General features: G+C 35.3%; 1 long non-coding RNA gene across 3 annotated transcripts in view; it reads left to right on the top strand.

Moving 5' to 3' along the window:
* The window catches only part of LOC103230412 (uncharacterized), a 91,043-nt gene that overhangs the window by 37,290 nt on the left and 32,296 nt on the right, over window positions 1–21,457 (top strand). For all 3 annotated transcript variants that reach the window (XR_012091231.1, XR_012091229.1, XR_012091230.1), the window contains one exon: window positions 17,426–17,550. This is a non-coding gene — a long non-coding RNA (uncharacterized lncRNA). The remainder of the gene's footprint in view (window positions 1–17,425; window positions 17,551–21,457) is intronic.

A 21,457-nucleotide genomic window follows, 5' to 3' on the forward strand; every position in this document is an offset into this window, starting at 1 on the left:
GTGAGGAAAGATGAGTTACGACAGCGGAGTCTTGCAATTGTCTCCATTGATTCAAAAAATAATTAAAGTAAAAAGAACCTTCAAAATCAAAAAAATTAAGGTAGAAAGGTTAACCTTCAAAAAAATGTGTTTTTTTGGGGGGGCTCATTTCCCCCTTTTTGTTTTAATAGTTGAGTTTTTAAAGTTAAATTTGCGCGCTCGATGACGGCTTGACCTTGACTGTTGTCCGGGATCCCGGTGATATGTCGAATATTGTATTACTGTAAGAAAACTTGTAATTTATGAAAGACATAGGCAGGGGCATTATCAGTTTTAAGTATAAAAGGAATGCCCATAATGGCAAAACAAGCTAAGAGATGTGTAATAACAGAATTAGCTTTCTCAGATGGCAATGGAGTGGCCCATTGAAAATGAGAAAAAGTATTAATGGTATGATGAACATACTTTAATCGTCCAAAAGAAGGAATATGTATAACATCCATTTGTTAAATTTGATTAACTTGAGTACCTCTCAGGTTAACTCCAGGATGGAAGGATGGAATGCTTAAAGGAGCACAGAAAGGACAAGCTCGAATAAGAGAACAAGTTTATTTATGAGTTAAATGAAACCGTCGTTGAAGGCCAGAACTATTAGTGTGATGTAGAGCATGTTCTTGTTCTGTAGCCTGCAAGTGGCCAATTAGAAGTGAATTAATCTGAGTATTTCCATGAACTAATGGTCCAGGCAGTTGAGAATGAGAACGAAGATGAGTGATGAATAAAGGAGCTCGACGTTGGCTCAAAGTAGAAAATAACAAGGAAAAGAGTTTTTGAAGAGAAGAAGTAGCACAAAGAGGTAAAGTGGCCTGAGAAATATAAGAAGTAACATAAACGGCATATTGAGAATCACTAACAATATTACAACCAGTAGTAGGGAAATTAAGTAAGACCATGAGAATAGTAAACAATTCTCCCTGTTGTACCGAGGGATAAAGATAAACTGTAACTCAAGATTGATGAAGCTTCTTGCCAAGAATTAGAAGTTGCAGGAAGATAAATGATTTGACTATGAGTGAATTGAGAGATAATTAAGGAAGGATCTCCTCCCCAAAGTTGTCGACAGTGATGCCGTCCTTTGATGATCAGTTTAGCTAAACGATCGATATAAGTAGCCAAGTATTTAGATGTTTTATTGGACAAAAAGATCCATTTTAGTGGCTGATTGGTCTGAAGAATCATTCCTGTAGGAGAATGTAAAGTATGAAATAAACAAAGGGAAAGGGGAACATCGGGAAGGATATAATGTAAATGAGCCTTTTGAAGTTGCTCTTTCACAAGCTGGAGTTTCTGTAAAGCCAAAGGAGTTAAATGACGTGAGCTGTCCAAGTGACTGTCTCCTTCTAGAATAGAAAAAAGATGTTGTAACTGAATAAAGAAAAAACAATTTTTGAGATCTATGACCATTAATTTTTAACTTTGTGGGATAAGGGCAGGATTAGGAAGACCAGGCTGTAAACTTTCCCTAGGTTTAATGTAAACATTTATAGTTTTAAGACAAGACAAAGACGGGAATTCCATGCAGAAATACGTGGCTTTATATTCCTCTCGGCCATTTGTTTTTTGACTTACTCTTTTAGAGTCCTAAGTATTTCTTTAAATAATGGTCACTGTTTCACATAAATAGGAGTGGTGGCTATGAGTTTAAAGGATTGTAGCCCATTTTGAACATCGTATTTTTGGCAGCTGAGGAAATATGAGGAATGTTTTAAAAAGCAGCAAATTGTTGTGAAAGATCTTGTTCCCAAAAATTAATATTGATAGGAACAATATAAAAATAAAAAAAAACACTTGACCTTGTTAACCTTTAGGACCGACACAGGTTAAAGGTTCTACGTCTTGATAAACCACAGAAGCAGCACCCAAGCCAGTGAGTATAACTGCAACTTGTCTTTTTTCCTATTGTATAGGCCTCTAATTTAAACAAATAATAGACATATTTACCACCGTATCAATTAACCCTTTAAAAACTATTTCATTAATGTGCAAAGAACATAAGGGCTTTTGGTTAGAAACTAAAGTTTCCCAAAAAACAGTTTTTTCTGTGCTACCAAACCCTCCCTATTGAGAATACATTTCCCTGTCTCTAGGCAAATAAATTGTGAGACTTAAACCATAATAAGACTTTTATTAGTAACATTATGTCCTTTTGGCAAAGGGCCACACTCTCTAACAGCTAATTTATATACTCCTTTATTAGGAGACAAAGTATAAGGCTGAGTAATAACTAAGTCAGCAGTGGTGCTCTGCTTAGTTGCCACATAAAGCTGAGAAACTGGGGTAAGGTGTGGGATCCTTAAGGAGGACTTGAATTTATTCCTTGATGTTGTAGGCCATTGCTCACTGGGTATTGTATGTAGATTTAGTCAATAACAAATATTTGTAAACAAATAAGGTGATTACAGGTACAGAAATTCAGTTTATAGTTTACTATTTAATAGAGTATCTGCTTTGTAAAAAATGGTGGACCACAAAATACTCAACGGATTTTGGTTTTCAAAACACAATGATGCTATCCAAGGCTAAATGGATACTTGAAGTTGGGATTGGATCCGGTGCTGAGATACAACTTTTACTTAGTTATTGATTTTTCTTTTCTCTGATTATTCCAAGGAGGGTGACTACCATTTTTGTACTTTATAGAGCAGTCTAGAGGAAAGGGTTAAGCATGTAAGCTCTGGGGACAGAAAGTCATATTTTCAAAATATAATAGCTATATGACCTTGGATACATTTATAAAACTGTCTTAACTCTATTTTCCTGTCTACAAAATGGTAATAATTATAAAATTTGTCAGTCTTAAAGGGATGTTGGAAGAACTAAATGCAAGTGAAAATTTTTTCACAGTAGTAGACACATAGTAAGTACTCAGTATACTATGGCTATTATTACTGTTATTATTGTTAATATTACATCTATTAATTTTAGCTCTTTAATGTAACAAGTGCAGAACCATAATCTCACATCCTTCAGAGTCATGTTGATCTTGTATTTTTTGGTCCTTGGACTAGTTTAGTGATTTATTACAAGAAACGTAGTTAGTTTGTGCATTCTTTTTCTTTCTTATATTTCTCATTTGTAAAGACTGATAAACCAACTACACTTTTAGACCTGGTGACATAAATTGTTGGGGCCCCTCCAACACTAACACAAGTTTTAATATATTTATCTAAATTGGCCCCATTGGCCTTTAATGATTTTAACAATTTTTGACAGTCAGCATAAGCATTTTTAAAAGACAACGTTTGTAACAAAATTTTTGAAGCAAGGTCAGCACCCACAATTTTCAAGACAGCATCCTGAAGACGGGCTACGAAATCTGAATATTGTTCATTTGTGCCCTGTAAAATCTTCACAGAGGAAAGGGAAGATTTTCCTGTTATCTCTACCTTATTTTAGGCCCTTAAAAACAAAGTCTTGATTTAAGTAAGGGCAACATCTTCTAGACCAGCCTGAGCACTAAGAGTAGCATATTGGCCCGTGCCTGTGAGTTGTTCCTCAGTGGCTCCTGGGGGATCACACATAACATTTTTTCTAGCCTGTACATGCGCCTTGTTCATTTGCCAGCTGTGCAATTGTAACCACTGAGAACGATCAAGAAAAGCCTTCCCCAAAGTTTTCCAGTCTATAGAAATTATCAAATTTTCTGATGAAAAAATATCAAGAAGACCAAGGATAGGGGTTCATAGTTAGAAATGGTAGCTTTCATTTCTTTTTTTAAAAATTTAATTTATAAGGCATTAAATTGGACATTATTGCCACCATTTGAAAACTAAGCATTAGGAGCAAAAGAAGCACAAATAATTGGAAACAGATCCAGCTCTTTAAAATTTTTTATTTTTTATTTTTTTATTTTTTTTTTTTTTACGAGACATTTTTTTTTTTTAATTCACAAAATGATACATGTTAACTCTAAGCTGGAAAACACGGATCACTAAGTGATTTTGTGCGAAGCAAACAACAAAATCATTAACACAGAAGTTATACCAAAAATGCAAAGGAGCCTTCCCACCTCTGCACAAAACAAAAGCCCAAAAGTTGTTAGGCTGAGACATTTCAAAGTAAATTATTTTATGACCTCAAGAAAAAGATCATATCAAAGCTATTCTATCAGTTCCAGGAAAGTTTCCAAAATGTTTAATCAAGTCAGCATAAAAAGGATACCAAAATCTAGGAGAAAGCGCGTAATAAAATAAAATGCTGCAAAACACAGTTCATCCTCAGTTATATCAGTGAAATATCCTAAATTAAAGACTTGTCGATAGAATGCAGCAAAAACAGAGACAGAGCAAGAAAGGACGCCGAGCAGGAGCCCGAGGTTCACGGTAAGAAAACAAGTGGCTGAGCAGCTGGAGAGAAAGCAGCCCGGGGGATTCGGCCACGTGAAGTGCGGTCGACCCTGTGGCAGGGACCCGCCAGGCTGCCCGCCCCTCAGCGCCTCAGTCCCTCAGCTCCCTCAGCCATCTCAGCCTGTTGGGGGCACTGAGAAAACTTTGCCAAACAAGGGTAAAGATAAGGAAGCCCGGGGGTTGGAGGCACTGGAAAATTCTCTTTTAACAGGGCAGAAGGAAAAGAAACAGGGAAAGCTCACAAAGGTGAATTAGAAGAATGTATCTGTAATATTTGTTGAAGCATTTCCATAATACACTGCATTTCAGAATTTCCCTTAGAAGAAGGAAGAGCTGGCTTTTTCTCTTCTCCCCCTTTTGCTACCCTGGCACAAATGGGCTCCATTTCAGATTTATTTTATTTTATTTTATTTTTCCAAATCCTCAGATACCTTTCCTCCTGTGGCTACATTACCACACTCCGAATCAGTCTCAAGTAACTCTAATGTCTGAGTGATAGAGTTACACAAGGTCCACAGTTTTAGAGGCATAATATCCCCTAACTGGAGAGCTCTAAGCAAAGCTTTTACTACCTGTAACCATTTTTTCCGATTCAGCTGCACTTTAGTCTGATACTGAAACCAGTAACAATGTTATTCAACATGGGCAAACAATCGCTTCAAAGTCTTTTTCTTTCACTTCTACTCCCATAGACAGCAACAGTCCTTGAAACAGCCATAAATATTCTGAGGCCAGAGAGATGGAATTCCCATAATGAAAGCTTAAGAAGGTTCCCCTTAACAATATCTGAGCCTTACCTGCTCCTAGGGGGTTCCCCTTCTTGTTCTCCCCTACTCACCCGTGCTGACCCTGCTCGCTGCGCCACTTGTTGGGGGCCGCACCGGGGGTGGTGGAGAATGAAAGAACACACACAAAGACAAAGACACACAGAGAACATGGCGGCCGCACTCAGAGCCTCCGCCTCACTTTATTTATACTCCATAAACCTCAGGTCAGCAGAAAGAATGCAATGCAAAACAAACTTTCTTTTCCCACATGTAACCTTCTACTCAGTACCTTGTTTCTATATTCTTTCTTATCTACCCGCCTTCTTGGCGCCTACGGGAGTTCATTAAAAGTTCAGTTGGAGATACTGTCCTTGAGCCCTATCTATTCTCAGCATACTGTTTTCAAAGGCCCCTGCATTATACAATTCAGGTTTATTTTATTCAAAAAAATTAGATGCAAGGATTTATGCCAATTGTGGTAGATAGATGAGTTTTCTTTGGTGTTTAAAACAAATTTTTTGAGAATAAGAGTTGTAAACATTATGTGTGAATACATTATTCAATTAATTATGGTAAGTTCTGCTTTCACTCAACATTGAACCCCTAGTGCACACCACGCTATTGAGTAATTATTGAATAAACTAATGTGTGACTAATTAGATGAAGGGGTAAATTAGTAAGTACAAGAACATGGAGGAGAGACCACTTATATCTTGGGAAAAATAAGGAATTATAAGTATTATGGAAAATCTTGTGGTCAGGCAAGCTAGTGAGTAGTTTGACATGTTATTCATAAATTGTAAGCAGGGAGGACACCTGAACATTTTTCCATGTTTGAATTATTGTGGCATAGTAGAGGCCAGAATAAATTTAGAGTGAAAGTTTGAAATGTAAATTTAAAAAATCTGAATTTTTTAAAAAACTTAGTTTAGTTAAAAAGTATTCAGAGATTCTACAAAATGCTAAAAGGTTTAAATAGACAGAGGATATTTTCAGATGTCAACTCAATGAATAGCCTAGTATGATGAGTCTATTTTTCGTTTTTCTTTGTTTAATGTTTTTTCAAAGATATGTATACCAAACACCCTAGATAGACATAGTAATTTTGTAGTGTTACGGATAAGAATCACAAATAATACACTTGGAGTTTATTCAATGGAGTATAAATTTAGGAATAGAAAATACTATCCAATATTGATGGCTTAAGCCAAATACTTGAAATAAAAAATGATAAAAACAGACCATGCACGGTGGCTCACCCCTGTAATCCCTGCAGTTTGGGAGGCCGAGGCGCGTGGATCACTTGAAGACAAGAGTTTGAGATCAGCCTGGCCAACATGGTGAAACACTGTCTCTACAATAAATACAAAAAATTACCCGGCATGGTGGCGCATGCCTGTAATCCCAGCTACTTGGGAGGCTGAGGCATGAGAATCACTTGAACCCAGGGGGCAGAGACTGCAGATAGCCGAGATCCCACCACTGCACTGCAGTCTGGGCAACAGAGTAAGACTGTCTCCAAAATAAATTTTAAAAAATTAAATAAATAAGTAAATAAATAAATAAATAAAGGGATTACACATATTGTTACAACATGATTGTCTCTAAAATTGAAGGAAGAAAATAGCTCAGCTTTGTAGGTTAAAAAAGCCTTCTTTTTATGGGTAATTAAGATGTAAATGACGAGTTGATGGGTGCTGATGAGCTGATGGGTGCAGCACACCAACATGGCACAAGTATACATATGTAACAAACCTGCACGTTATGCACATGTACCCTAGAACTTAAAGTATAATAATAAAAAAGAAAAAAAAAGAGTAGATATTATTTGTCTGTGTCAATACAAAGAAGGTTAAGAAGAACCTTTATTTAAAATTACTTTAACATGTATATTCTTCACTCAAATACATTTTAAAAGTTCAGAATAGCAGCATATTTTCTTCAGAGTATCACATGTATAACAAGGCTATAACTGCCTTTGATAATCAGTCTCATTTATTGTAATTATTTTAAATGTTTACATTTATGCATAGTTAGAAAAACATAATTCTTCTTTCCAGGCTTTTATTTAATTTGAAAAACTTCATCCCTAACAGTTATAAAACCATGATAAGATATTATTGCAGAGCATTGGTAAAGTAACCCTGAAAGATTTCAGTGTAGCATAACCCATAATTTAATATTCTTCTGCTCAGAGTTAGACAATTCTACTTTCCATTTTAACATTTAGAAATAAATCCCCAGAATTAGAATATGCAACATTAAAAAAACAAGAAAAAGAAATACATAGTAAACATGAATCAGTTTAACAAGAAAAGTGTTTATTTTGACAGTGATTATTGAAACTTTATTTAATTATTTGCTATATTTGAGTATATGTATGGCATGTCTACTATGATTTTATCATCCAAATACATTTTATATTTATACTAAAATGTCTTAACAAAAACATACAACAAATTAAATTTAAAAATCTATTTAAAAACCGAAAGTCTAAGAAAGAATATGTTATACACACACACACACATACACATATGCACACACACACAGACACACACACAAAATTCTTATGAGATTGTGAAAGGTCCAAGAGGTAGCCTCTAACTCTAACATAGCTCCTAGTGATCTTTGTTTTCTAGTATAATATGTGTGTGTGTGTATCTCCAAGCTTATAACGATATACATATATATATATGTATATGTCTACATCTATATCTATCCCTTAAGTGTGTGCTATATTTTGTAACTTGCTTGTAAGCAACAGAATATAACAAATTAATGGAATATCATTAGTTACCAAAGACCTGTGACTTCCATATTACTTGCTACCTCTCACCCTCGCTTGCTCTCTTACTTGCCCTCTCTGGTGGACAACAGATGACAATTCATGAGCTCTCCTGTGGAGAAGCCTCCAGCCTGTGAGGAACTGAGTCCTGTGTCCAGCAACATGTGAGGAAATGCTAAGTTCTTGAATGATCTTGAAAGACAATCTTCTCCCAGTTGAGCCTTTAGTTGACCACAGTCCTGGCTGACACCTGAATTGTAGCTTCATGAGATCCAGAGTCACAGGGCCCAGGTAAAAGACATCCACGCTCTTAAACATGGAAAATGTTAGATAATAAATGTTGCTGTTAATAAGATATTAAATTTTGAGATGATTTGTTACGCAGGCATAGACAACTAATACAATCTTTTTAAAAACAAAAGCTAAAAAACCCATAATCTTGGAATGAAAAACATTGTAATATGTATACATTAAAAATCACATAAATAAAACCAATAAATCAAATAGCAAAATATAGTCTTTATAAATATTAGTACCCATATTTAATCAACTATTTAAATCATTTAAAATATAAATAACCCTATAATAATGATAAAGTTTATAATTATATTATTCATGCGCAGGCATATAATAGTCCAAACAATACACAAATATAATTATATTTGTTAATACTAAAATCAATTAAATGTCATAACATTTTACTTATGCATTTATCAAAATTTTGTAAACATGGTAAAGTACTTTTCCAAATTGACTTTCCACTGCCACTTATGGCTATGGAAAGTATATTGTTTCTTACAGACATTTTTGAAGAGCTAATAGGAACCATTAAAATATGTCATCATTTTAATCATATTGTTTAATATTACTATAGATTATTAAAGATATTGGAGACTGGTAAAAGACTTAAGAAATAATCCAACATATATTTTGCCATTTAAACAATCATTTTAACATAAATGAATGTTAAAAAACCATTTTAAAGTACATTTTTAAGTGCAAATTGAATAAGACTGTATAAATGTGTATAAAGACAAAGGTAGGGAAAACAACAAAAAATTAAATCATATATTTAATGAAAATAGTTTAAAAGAATATTCAATTCAGATTTTCACAGCCCAGCATGATGTTATTAATGCACACTTTTATGTAAAACTGAATAATTTAACTTTTTAATAAGTTCAGATTATGATGTAATGGTTACTGGGGTCATATGTGGACAGACCATAAACTCGTGAGTTTTAGGAAATTTTTACTACAAGAAACAAATACGTACTTATTCCCAAACACATCAAGTTGTATACATTAAATATCTAAAGCTTTTTGTAGGTCATCACACCTAAATAAAGCATTTTTAAAAAGATTACATTTCTATTAAAACTTAAGTATTAAAGTACTGAAACGAAAGTACTAAAGTACTAAAATAAATTTGGCCCAAACTGTTGCTCAAATTCTGGGTGGACTGCTGACAGGGAGGGGAATGGGGCAAGAACATTAGTTTCTCCTGACCAAACTCCTGGAGTGGCCAGCTATCAAAGAGTTGGCTCCACAAAGGGTCTTTAAATTGATAGTAATTGAAACACACATATATTATTTGCCTTAATTGTTCTCAAACATTTCTTAATATCAATGTGAGATGTTGCAATCTTTTCCTCATGTTTTTAGAATTAACTGGAAAATGACTGTAGTGACAGTAGTGGGGAGTAGTAATTAAGCAGATCTGGGTTCTGATGGCCTGGTGATCACAAAACTATTAAAGCAAGCTCATGTATAGGAGATTAAAGCACAAGGCCTCAAATATCCTGCTTGTAAGCACATATTAGTCAGTGCCCCATAGAACTCTTAGAAGATAGGGGGACACATTGAAGGGAAGCTGGGGCAGCCTGGGGGTAAGCAAGGAAAGAGAGAGTAAAGAGATTAACAAAGAAAATGTGCCAAGGTATAAAAATAATGGCTACTTCACAATGCTGAAATTATGGAATCATTTTTTATTTGCAGCTCCCTCTTTTTTTTCTCCAACCATCCATGTGATGAGAAGCAGGAGAAAGTTAATCCAACTTGTTAAAAACTAGAAACATGACAATTCTAAATTTGTATATATTATTGAAACATAACATTAGGGATTTCTTATTAATGGTTTAAATTTTTCAAATGTATTTTCACACAACGATATAAAATAAATTAAATTGAAGCATTTACATGATTTTAATTTGATTAATTTCAATAAACTGGATATTTAATTCAAAACAACATTGTCAGCCTGGGGGAATACAAGCTATTTTTTTTTTCTCTTATAAATAGAGCACAGAAAGTTTTTTTATTCCTTGGGAAATTCTGTGAATACAAGTATTTAAACTAAGACTGAGACAAGTGATTGACAACAATTCAGCAAGTTCAGCAACATTCTTTTGCTTTATATTCAGGATGTGCTGCCTGTAGCATAAATTAGTCTTAAACCTTTGAGTTTTGTCCTTGTCCTTTAAAGAAGTAGCAATTGTAATATTTATGCTTTGGCTCATCTTCCTAAGTGTGAGCTATGACAATTAAGGCAATTTTTTGAATAAGTATTTCAAAGCAGCCTTCTGATTATCAATTTGGGGATCTTTAAAAGCAGAATAAAAGAGAATACAAAAATTGGTATTTGACATAAGATAATTTTATAAACTAAATCAAAACATTAGTTATTGTACATTCATTGAAATTTTTAATGCTCCTTTAAAAAGACAATAATAAGTAACACTATACTGAAAATATTCTGAAGAAGCCATGAACACATTTACTATTCCACACAAAGAATTATATTGACATTTTCTATTTATCTTGTCTCTCTCACTATAGGAAGAGCTCAGTGAACTCAGATAGTAGGCCATGTTTATATTTGTATTGGCAGCACATCAATAAGATATATAATATTTTTAATTTATGTTTATTACCTAATTAACTATAGTAAGATAAAGAAGTTTACAGAAGTATAAAGTTGATAATAATTAGGGGAAAACAACAATCATACTGTTTACACTTTAAAATCAGCGGAAGTTCTTAGAGTACCTACTTAGAGTTATTAGAGCTTAAGTCTAGATTGATCAATCATTTCAGATGTGAGTGCTAGAAGTTAATTTTAATTATTTCTCATTAGTGTTTGCATCTATCTAAAGCAAAAGATAACAATAGTATTAAGTGGGGTAAAAGAGAAAAAAATGTTGCATTCAAATAATATTTTATTTAGGCAGTGTATTCGTTCATTTTCACACTGATAACAGACATATCTGAGACCGAGTAATTTATAATATAAAGAAGTTTAATGGACTTACAGTTCTATGTGACTGGGAAGGCCTCACAATCATGGTGGAAGGTGAAAGGCACATCTTACATGGCAGCAGGCAAGAGAGAATGAGAGTTGAGCAGAAGGGGAAACTCCTTATAAAAACATCAGATCTCATGAGACTTATTCACTACTAGGAGAACAGTATGGGGAAAACCACACCCATAATTCAATTATCTCCCACCAGGTCCCTCCCACAACACATAGGAATTATGGGAGCTACAATTCAAGATGGGATTTGGGTGGGGACACAGCCAAACATATCAGGTAGACTCAAAGGCAGAAATAAGATAAATGTTCTTACATTCTCCTTATATTGAGAAATATAAGTCAAACCCTATGAAGTCTTTGCAGTTGACTATATGGGCTCATTCTCTCTGGAGCAATGTCAAAACAAATGCCCAAAATAAAATTTTCTTCCCTTTTGTAATAGCCATTTTATATTGAGAATGAATCATTGTTGTAAAAAATACAGTGGATAAACAGTCTGAATAAATGTCTGAGTAAAGATAAGTGCCATGATGTTCTTTTGGCAGTAAAGGGAAATTTACATTTGACATGTTAGAGAAAATGACACTAATTGAAGTGTTTTCTTCACTTATCCATATTTGACTATTATACGGTTTCCTGTGTTGATTAATGATTAGCCAACGTCAACAGTGAAAAAATATTAGCATATAATATATGAATCGAGCCAAAGCTAATTGTGTTGGAATACAAAATTCAGACATTATAATACCAATATTTTCATAGTATGGTATGAACTGAAGAAAAATATCTATATAAAGATAAAACATTAAAGTTGTATCTCTGCTCTTTACCCTAATGTCCATTTTTTAAATTAAATTTTTAAAAAAGAAAATTAGTGCAGAAAAGTTAGCCCTAAATGAAAAGACAGTCACAAGTGTAAAAATTATAAAAAGTAAAATCTGCTATAGATGGTAAAATTTAAACAAAGTTTGATAGCTAGCTAGAGAAGACACCCATCTCTGCAGAATTTGACCACAAGTATGCAGCACAACCTGAGAACCCAGGTATCGAAGTTTTATGAGTCAACCAAATCCTGAACACTGGACAATAGAAGGGTATCTCCTTCTTTTTTTAGTACTGTGGAGTGGCAATTAAGAAACTGTTTGTAGCAGATAATGTTCCTTGCCCCACCATTGGCCATTTTCAACTTTCCACTTGTTTTGAAAAAGTTAAGGAGCCTGAAATACAGCTAGATATATGCACATGATTTTTAACTGGCAAGTGTGAAATCCAGTTAGATAAAGAGTAATAAATCTTAAATCCCCACTAACACTTTCAATATCTTGAAATTCAATTTTGGATAAACATATATGAATTAAGAGCCAGTGATGAATTTAATAAAAATGTGTTTCAACCACAGGCTTAGTTGTTCAAACTTTGCTAAAGAAAATACACACATATCAACAAAAGGGACACAGCATCTACTAAGGAAATAAAAACACAAATAATAAATTAATGAATGAATTAATTAATTAATTTATATGTCTCTCTTTTCATTTTTTCTCAGATATCGCATGGCTCTCATTCTTATTTCATTCCGTTTTTCACTAATTCCTCACATTATCAGAATGAGCTAACCTAGTCATACACATAAATACTCACCATCTTTGTGGTTTATTTATTTTTAAAATTATGTTTTAAGTTTCAGAGTACATGTGCAGGATGTGCAGGTGTATTCATTTGTTTTCACATTGTTGATAAAGACATATCCAAAACTGGAACAAAAAGAGATTTAGTTGGATTTATAGTTCCACATGGCTGGGGAGGCCTCAGATTCATGGTGGGAGGTAAAATGCACTTCTTAAATGGTGGTGGCAAGAGAAAAATGAGAAAGAAGCAAAAGTGGAAACCCTTGATACACCCATCAGATCGTGTGAGACTTATTCACTATCACAATAATAGCATGGGAAAGAACAGCCCCCATCATTCAATTACTTCCCTCTGGGGCCCTCCCACAACAGGTGAGAATTCTGGGAGATACAATTCAAGTTGAGATTTGGATAGGGACACAGCCAAACCATATCATTCTGCCCCTGACTCCTCCAAATCTCAAATCCTCACATTTCAAAACCAATCACGCCTTCCCAACAGTCCCTTAAAGTCTTAACTCATTTCAGCATTAACCCAAAAGTCCACAGTCTAAAGTCTCATCTGAGACAAGGCAAGTCCCTTCCATCTATGAGCCTGTAAAATCAAAAGCAAGCTAGTTACTTCCTAGATACAATGGGAGTACAGGTATTAGGTAAATACATCCATTCCAAATAGGAGGAATTGACCAAAACATGGGGTTGCAGGGCTGACACAAGTCCAAAATGCAGCATTGTAGTCAAATTGTAAAGATCCAGAATGATCTCACATTCAGATCACAGATGCAAAAGTTGGGTTCCCCTGGTCTTGGGCAGCTCTGGCCCTGTGGCTTTCCAGGGTACAGCTTCCCTCTTGGCTGCTTTCATGGGCTGGTGTTTAGTGTCTGTGGCTTTTCCAGGTGCATGGTGCAAACTGCAAGTGGATCTACCATTCTGGGGTCTGGAGGACAGTGGCACTCTTCTCACAGCTCCACTAAGCAATACCGCAGTCGGGACTTCGTGTGGGGGCTCAAACCCCACATTTCCCTTCCACACTGGCCTAGCAGAGGTCCTCCATGAGGGCACCACTAAGGGTGGAACCCACTCCCAATGTTTCAACGTAGGTTCTTTTTATTTTCCATTAGTGTCAGCCAGCTGAGAAATAAAGAGAAAGAGTACAAAGAGAGGAATTTTACAGTTAGGCCTCCAGGGGTGACATCACATGTTGGTAGGACTGTGATGCCCACCTGAGATGCAAAACCATCAAGTTTTATTAAGAATTTCAAAAGGGGATGGGGTGCAAGAATAGGGAGTAGGTCACAAGATCACATGCTTCAAAGGGCAAAAAGGAGAACAAATATCATATGCTTCTGAGGAAAGAGGACAAGGGCAAATTCAGAACTACTCATAAGGGTCTATGTTCAGCTGTGCATGTATTGTCTTGATCTTAAACAACAGAAAACAGGGTTCAAGGGCAGAGAACTGGTCTGACCTCAAATTTACCAGGGTGAGGTTTCCCAATCCTAGTAAACCTGAGGATACTGCAGGAGACCAGGGCATATTTCAGTCCTTATCTCAACCACATAAGACAGACACTCCCAGAGTGGTTATTTATAGACCTCCCACAGGAGTGCAATTCCTTTCCCAGGGTCTTAATACTAATATTCCTTACTAGAAAAAGAACTTAATGGTATCTCTCCTACTTGCATATCCATTTATAGGTTCTCTGCAGGAAGAAAAATGTGGCTCTATTTTGCCCGACCCTGCAGGCAGTCAGACCTTATGGTTGTCTTCCCTTGTTCCCTGAAAATCGCTGTTATTGTGTTCTTTTCCAAGGCACACTGATTTTATATTGTTCAAACACACACGTTTTACAATCAATTTGTACAGTTAAATATCATAGTGGTCCTGAGGTGATGTGCATCCTTAGCTTATGAAAATAACAGGATTAAATGATTAAAGTAAGACTGGCATAAGAAATTATAAGAGTATTATTTGGGAACTGATAAATGTCCATGAAATCTTCACAATTTATGTTCCTCTGCCACAGCTCCAGCCAGTCCCTCCATTCAAGGTCCCTGACTTCCCACAACATCTCTCCCTTTCTTTTTATATAAATGTGCCATGGCAATGAAAACTTGTTCGTTCTCTCGGTTTTGACGCACGATTCTTTGACTGGTCCAGTACACTAAAAACAAGCCAATTAAACAGAGAAACATAATTCCTAAATTTACTACAGTGGAGCCCCCAGTAGACTTAATCCAAGTCATGGGGTTTCATCCAGAAAGACTTTCTGCCACTTGATCTAATGCCTCAGCTCCAGGCACAAGGGATAAATGAGCTTGAGAGCCTTCAAAAATTTGTTTCCTTAATTTAGTTATGTCCAAGGATAAATTATCTTCCCTATCCAGAAGGTGTCCTTTGACCATTTCCCATGAATGATCAATCTCACTGTAGGAATATGTTGTGATGCAGAAATCAGAAGTATTCCAATTGCACTGCATTTGTATGCAATGCTCGAGACTCAGTAGCCAATCCCCAAGTCAAATAACAGACTGTCTTAAATCATTAATTTGATTAGCCAATTTTGGATCAATGCCTTGTTGAGAAGTCCACATTTGGGTGGAATTGGCTTGCCAATCATTAACAAAATGAGCCATTTGAGTAGATTGATGTAATGCCATTCCGGCAGTGGGGGCCAGTGCAGTGACTGTAATTAGGCCCATTATCACAGCAATTAAAGGGAAAACAAATCTTCTAGATCTTTTGAGAATTCATTGTAACACTTCATTAATTAAATGTATTCAGGGGTAAGATGTTCATCAGGGATATTGCCTGAAGTTTTCTTTTTTTGTTGTATCTCTGCCAGGTTTGGTTATCAGGATGATGCTGGCCTCATAAAATGAGTTAGGGAGGAGTCCCCCCTTTTCAATTGTTTGGAATAGTTTCAGAAGAAATAGTAACAGTTCTTCTTTGTACTTCTGGTAGAATTCAGCTGTAAATCCATCTAAACCTAAGCTTTTTTTTTTTTTTTTTTTTTTTTTTTTTTTTGTTGGTAGGCTATTTATTACTGCCTCAATTTCAGAAATCCTTATTGGTCTAGTCAGAGATTTGATTTTTTCTGGTTCAGTCTTGGGAGGGTCTATGTGTCCAGGAATTTACCAATTGCTTCTAGATTTTCTAGACTATTTGCAGAGAGGTGTTTATAATGTTCTGTCATGGTTGTTTGTATTTCTGTGGGGTCTGTGATGTTATCCCGCTTATCATATCTGATTATGTTTATTTAAATCTTCTCTCTTTTCTTCTTTATTAGTCTAGCCAGTGGCCTATATATATTATTACATTTATTTATAAACCAGCTCCTGGATTCCTTGATTTTTTGAAGGGTTTTTTTTGTGTGTTTGTGTCTCTGTCTCCTTCAGTTTTGCTCTGAGCATGGTTATTTCTTGTCTTCTGCTAGCTCTGAGGTTTGTTTGCTCTTAGTTCTTTAGTTCTTTTAGTCGTGAAGTTAGGGTGTCAGTGGAGATCTTTCTAGATTTTTGATGTGGAGATTTAGTGCTATAAATGTGTCTTGCAACATTGCTTTAGCTGCATCACAGAAATTCTGATATGTTGTCTCTTTGTTCTCATTGGTTTCAATTAACTTACTGATTTCTGCCTTAATGCCGTTATTTACCCAAAAGCCATTCAGGAGAAAGTTTCCCAATTTTCATGTAGTTGTGTGGTTTTGAGTGGGTTTCTTAATCTTGAGTTCTAATTTGATTGCACTGCAATCTCAGAGACTGTTGTTATTTCAGTTCTTTTGCATTTTCTGAGAAGTGTTTTCCTTCCAATTATGTGATCAATTTTAGAGTAAGTACCATGTGGTGCTGAGAAATATGCATATTCTGTTGTTTTAGGGTGGAGCATTCTATAGATATCTATCAGATCCACTTGGCCCAGAGCTGAGTTCAAGTCCTAAATATCTTCGTTAATTTCCTGTCTCAGTGATCTATTACTGACAGTGGGGTATTAAAGTCTCCCACTATTATTGTCTGGGGGTGGAAGTCTCTTTGTAGGTCTTTAAGAAATTGTTTTATGAATCTGGGGGTTCCTTTATTGGGTGCACATGTATTTAGGATAGTTATCTCTTCTTGTTGAATTAAGCTCTTTACCATTATGTAATGTCCTTTTTGTCTTTTTTGACTTTTGTTGATTTGAAGTCTATTTTGCCAGAAACTAGAATAGCAACCCTTGATTTTTTTGGCTTCCCATTTGCTTGGCAAATTTTTCTCCATCCCTTTATTTTGAGCCTATATGTATCTTTGCAAGTAAGACATATCTCTTGAATATAGCACACTGATAGGTCTTGTCTTTTTATCCAGCTTGCCATTCTGTGCCTTTTAATTGATGCACTTAGCCCATTTACATTTAATGTTAATAATGTTATGTGTGAATTTGATACTGTCATCCTAATGCTGGCTGGTTCATTTTTTAGACTTGTTAATGTAGTTGCTTCATCATGTCATTGGTCTGTATAATTCAGTGTGTTTTTGTAGCAGCTGGTAATGGTTTTTCCTTTTCATGTTTAGTGCTTTCTTCAGGAGCTCTTGCAAGGCAGGCCTGGTGGTGACAAAAATCCCTCAGCATTTGCTTGTCTGAAGAGGATATCATTTATCCTTCATTCATGAAGCTTTAGCTGGATATGAAATTCTGGGTAAGAAATTCTTTTTATTTTCAATATTCTTGTTCTTTCTTTCTTCCTTTTTTTTTTAGATTTTGCCATTGAGGGCCCTTCAGTTGACTCCTATATCCTTTTGACATACCCCAACCATTGTATTATTTTTAATACTTTCTTACTTCCCAGCACTACAAGATATACCAGGGTCATCTTGCATAATTCTTTGCCCCAATCCTAGAACCAGCCAATTCTCTAAAGGGACCTGGTGCCTTTTAAAGAATAGTGTTAGAAACTCAGTGCTGGACTCTGAATGGGCACATTGTTACTTGGTGTTATTGTCCTGTTAGACAGCTGTCAATGTCTTCTAAGCCCTCAAAGATAACAGAACAAGAACTACATGTGCATATACTGACCGTGTATGTGTGTGTGTGTATGTGTGTGTATACATGTCAAAATTTATATTTCTCTATGTAAACATCTGTGTCTATATTAAACTAAACACAAGTTCATAATGAAGTTGCCACTAATCTATTACCACATAGATCATTCCAGTCTCCTACCATTGCTTATCTAAAATGGTGAGAAACCTGGCTACCACTATCCACTATCCATTTACCTTAACTATTCAATTCCAGTAAACATGAATACAATTTATGTCTCATACAATGTGAAAACAACTTTATCTACTAAAGAACAGTGCTTCTGTACAGTTCTCTTTGCCTTTAATTTTAAGACTACTCATTTCCCTTTATTTAGGTCACTTCCATACACTTTGTAAATGTATATATTTATTGGTGTTTTACTTATAGCTAGTGTATATAGTTATTATATATATTTTTCATTTTTACATTAAAACGTTTATATTCTGTGATATTGATACTGATTTAAAAATTGGTACATACAAAATAAATTAACCTGAATAATTGTGGTATTGCATTTTGGAAATCCATATTCTTTCAAGAGAGATTCAATATGTGGCTTTGTTGTTGTTTATTTTCTTCATATTACTGGTATCTTTTCATGTAAATGTTGGTGCTAAGTTGTCTGCAGCACACATTTTTATTTGGTATGCTTTACTATAAATTTCATTAATTAGCATTTCTATCTACATTTAAATTTCTTCAATAGGAAGATTGGAGGCATTTTCTCTATTGATTTGGCTATTAATGTTTGAGTGTTCTTTACTTATGCAAATTTTTCCACTTGAATTCCTCTTCATAAAACGGGTTTTTTTCTTTTCTTCCACATGGCCGGGCTGCAAATTTTCCAAACTTTTATGCTCTTTTTCCCTTTGAAATATAAGTTCTAGTTACAGGCCATTTATTTGTTTATGCAAATGAATGTAGACTTTTAGAAACAGCCAGATCACCTCCTGAATGCTTTGCTGCTTAGACATTTTTTCTACCAGATAAACTAAGTCATCTCTCTCAAGTTCAAAGTTCCACAGATCTCTACAGTAAGGACACAGTGCTGCCAGTCTCTTTCTTAAAGCATAGCAAGAGTGACCTTTGCTCCAGTTCCCAATGAGTTCCTCATCTACATTTGAGACTGCATCAGCCTGGACTTCACTGTCTCTATCACTACCATCATTTTGGTCACAACCACTCAACAATTATCCAGGAAGTTCCAAACTTTCCCTCATCTCCCTATCTTCTTCTTAACCCTCCAAACTGTTTCAACCTCCATCCATTACCCAGTTTGAAAGTCACATCCACATTTTCAGGTATCTTTATAGCAATGCCCAGCTCCCAGTACCAATTGTTTGTATTAATAGCTTGTTCTCACACTGCTATAAACACACACCTGAGACGGGGAAATTTACAAAGAAAAGAGGTTTAATTGACTCACAGTTCCACAAGGTGTACAGAAAGCATGGCTGGAGAGGCCTCAGGAAAACACAGCAAAAGGTGAAGGGGAAGCAGCCAGTCTTCAAAAGCCCAGAGCAGGAGCAGGAGAGAGTGAGAGAGAGAGAGAGAGAGAGAGAGAGAGAGAGAGAGAGAGAGAGCGCAAAGGGGAAATTGCTACACACCTTTTTTATTTTTTTTTGAGACAGAGTCTTGCGCTGTCACCCAGGCTGGAGTGCAGTGGCGCAATCTCGGCTCACTGTAAGCTCCATCTCCCGGGTTCATGCCATTCTCCTGCCTCAACCTCCCGGGTAGCTGGGACTACAGGCGCCCGCCACCACACCTGGTTAATTTTTTATATTTTTCGTAGAGACAGGGTTTCACCAGCTACACACTTTAAAACAAACAGATCTTGAAAAACTCTATCACCAGACAGTACTAGGGGGCTGGTGCTAAACTGTTAGAAACTACCCCAACGATCCAATCACCTCCCACCAAGCCTCACCTCCAATACTCCAACAATTAAACATGGGATTTGGGTGGGGACACAGAGCCAAACCATATCACCCGTTTTTTGATTAAAAAGGAACAGAGCAGGAGAGCAGGAGGGCACAAGATTTAATCATGCTACTAAGAAGAGCATGCAATTTAAAACTTATGAATTGCTTATTTCTGGAATATTGTAGTTTGACATTTTTTGGAACACATTTGACAATAGGAAACTGAAACTGCAGAAAGCAAAACGACAGTTAAAGAGAAACTACTGTTATCAAACTTCTAACAGCCTATTTCTAGCCATGCAAACCCTGCCTGCCACTCAATCCTCAAAAATAAGCCTGCAGAAGTCTTTCTGCTTATTCCTAAATAGGGTCATTCAGACAAAAATATGCATTTAAAATACTACCTTTTAATTGTGAAAAAATGTAGGCTACAAAGTGGAAAATACATGTGCCACAAAATGGAGATCATAAAATTAATAGTGAGAACTTTATTTTCATTTTTGAGATTCAAGAAATAAGATGAAAGTAGTATTATTTTAACTAAACTAAAAAAGACTAAGAGAGTACATTTTAGAATAGTTCTACACTTATGAAAAAGTAATTATGGAAAACAATAAGAAAAGCATATAAAATAATGTCAAGAATTTTTAATGTTAGATAATTGAGTTTTGGGTAAGCCATGGAATTAACACCTAATTATGCCTGGAAATGCAACTACTGATGAAAGTTTTACCAAACTCTATAATCTTAACATAAGGTTATATACAGGTCCATTAAGTCCCACAACAGGCATCTTCAAATGACTTATAGTACAGCAAAAGAGCAATCAGTGTTTATATAAACATGTAAGGAGAGAGAAAGCAGCTTAATCTAGTATTATTTAGTTCTACCTCATGTATGACTAAAACCTGTCATAGCTTTGCAGTTTGAAACAACATAAAGTTAATTTACTCTCTCTGAGTTATGTTGATCACCATGCTTGTTCTTAAGGCAATAACTAGTGAATATTTTTAAAGGAAGAGAAGGCAGTTCAATATTTAAATTGGTTTTACACCTTGTCTTGAACCTTGTCTTTTTAACCGTGTCTAGTTATTCTGAATGATGTCTTTGTGACATGGATTTCTCACCTCTTACCATTTGCATTATTAACTTCTGAATGCTCTTCAGGACAGAAGTTCACAAACATTAGTGGAATATTTACTCGATGCTATGTTAACTTTAGTGCTTTAATGATGAATAGCATGCTTCTTATTAATGAATATAATCCTCCTGGGGTTGTGTTATTTAACACTGATTGCTGTTGGATGATTATTTTCTGTGATGTTGTTTATACTACATTAATGCAAACAAGATTATGTCTGCTATTTTACCATCTGCATTAAATGATTCACTCATTAAACTTTTCAACAACTGATACCACCAGATCCTGAAATCATTTTCTTCTCTTTTGTTAATCATATCATTAATATATTACTCATGCAATCTCTTATCTTAAAACATATATTAAAGACTCTGTATAATCTTTAATAAATTTCAAAGATTTTCTTTTATTCAATATTACATATTTGATGTATTTTAACGGTAATCCTGTAAACCTAA

The sequence above is a fragment of the Chlorocebus sabaeus genome, chromosome 25 (assembly GCF_047675955.1).
Source record: "Chlorocebus sabaeus isolate Y175 chromosome 25, mChlSab1.0.hap1, whole genome shotgun sequence".
NCBI lineage: Eukaryota > Metazoa > Chordata > Mammalia > Primates > Cercopithecidae > Chlorocebus > Chlorocebus sabaeus.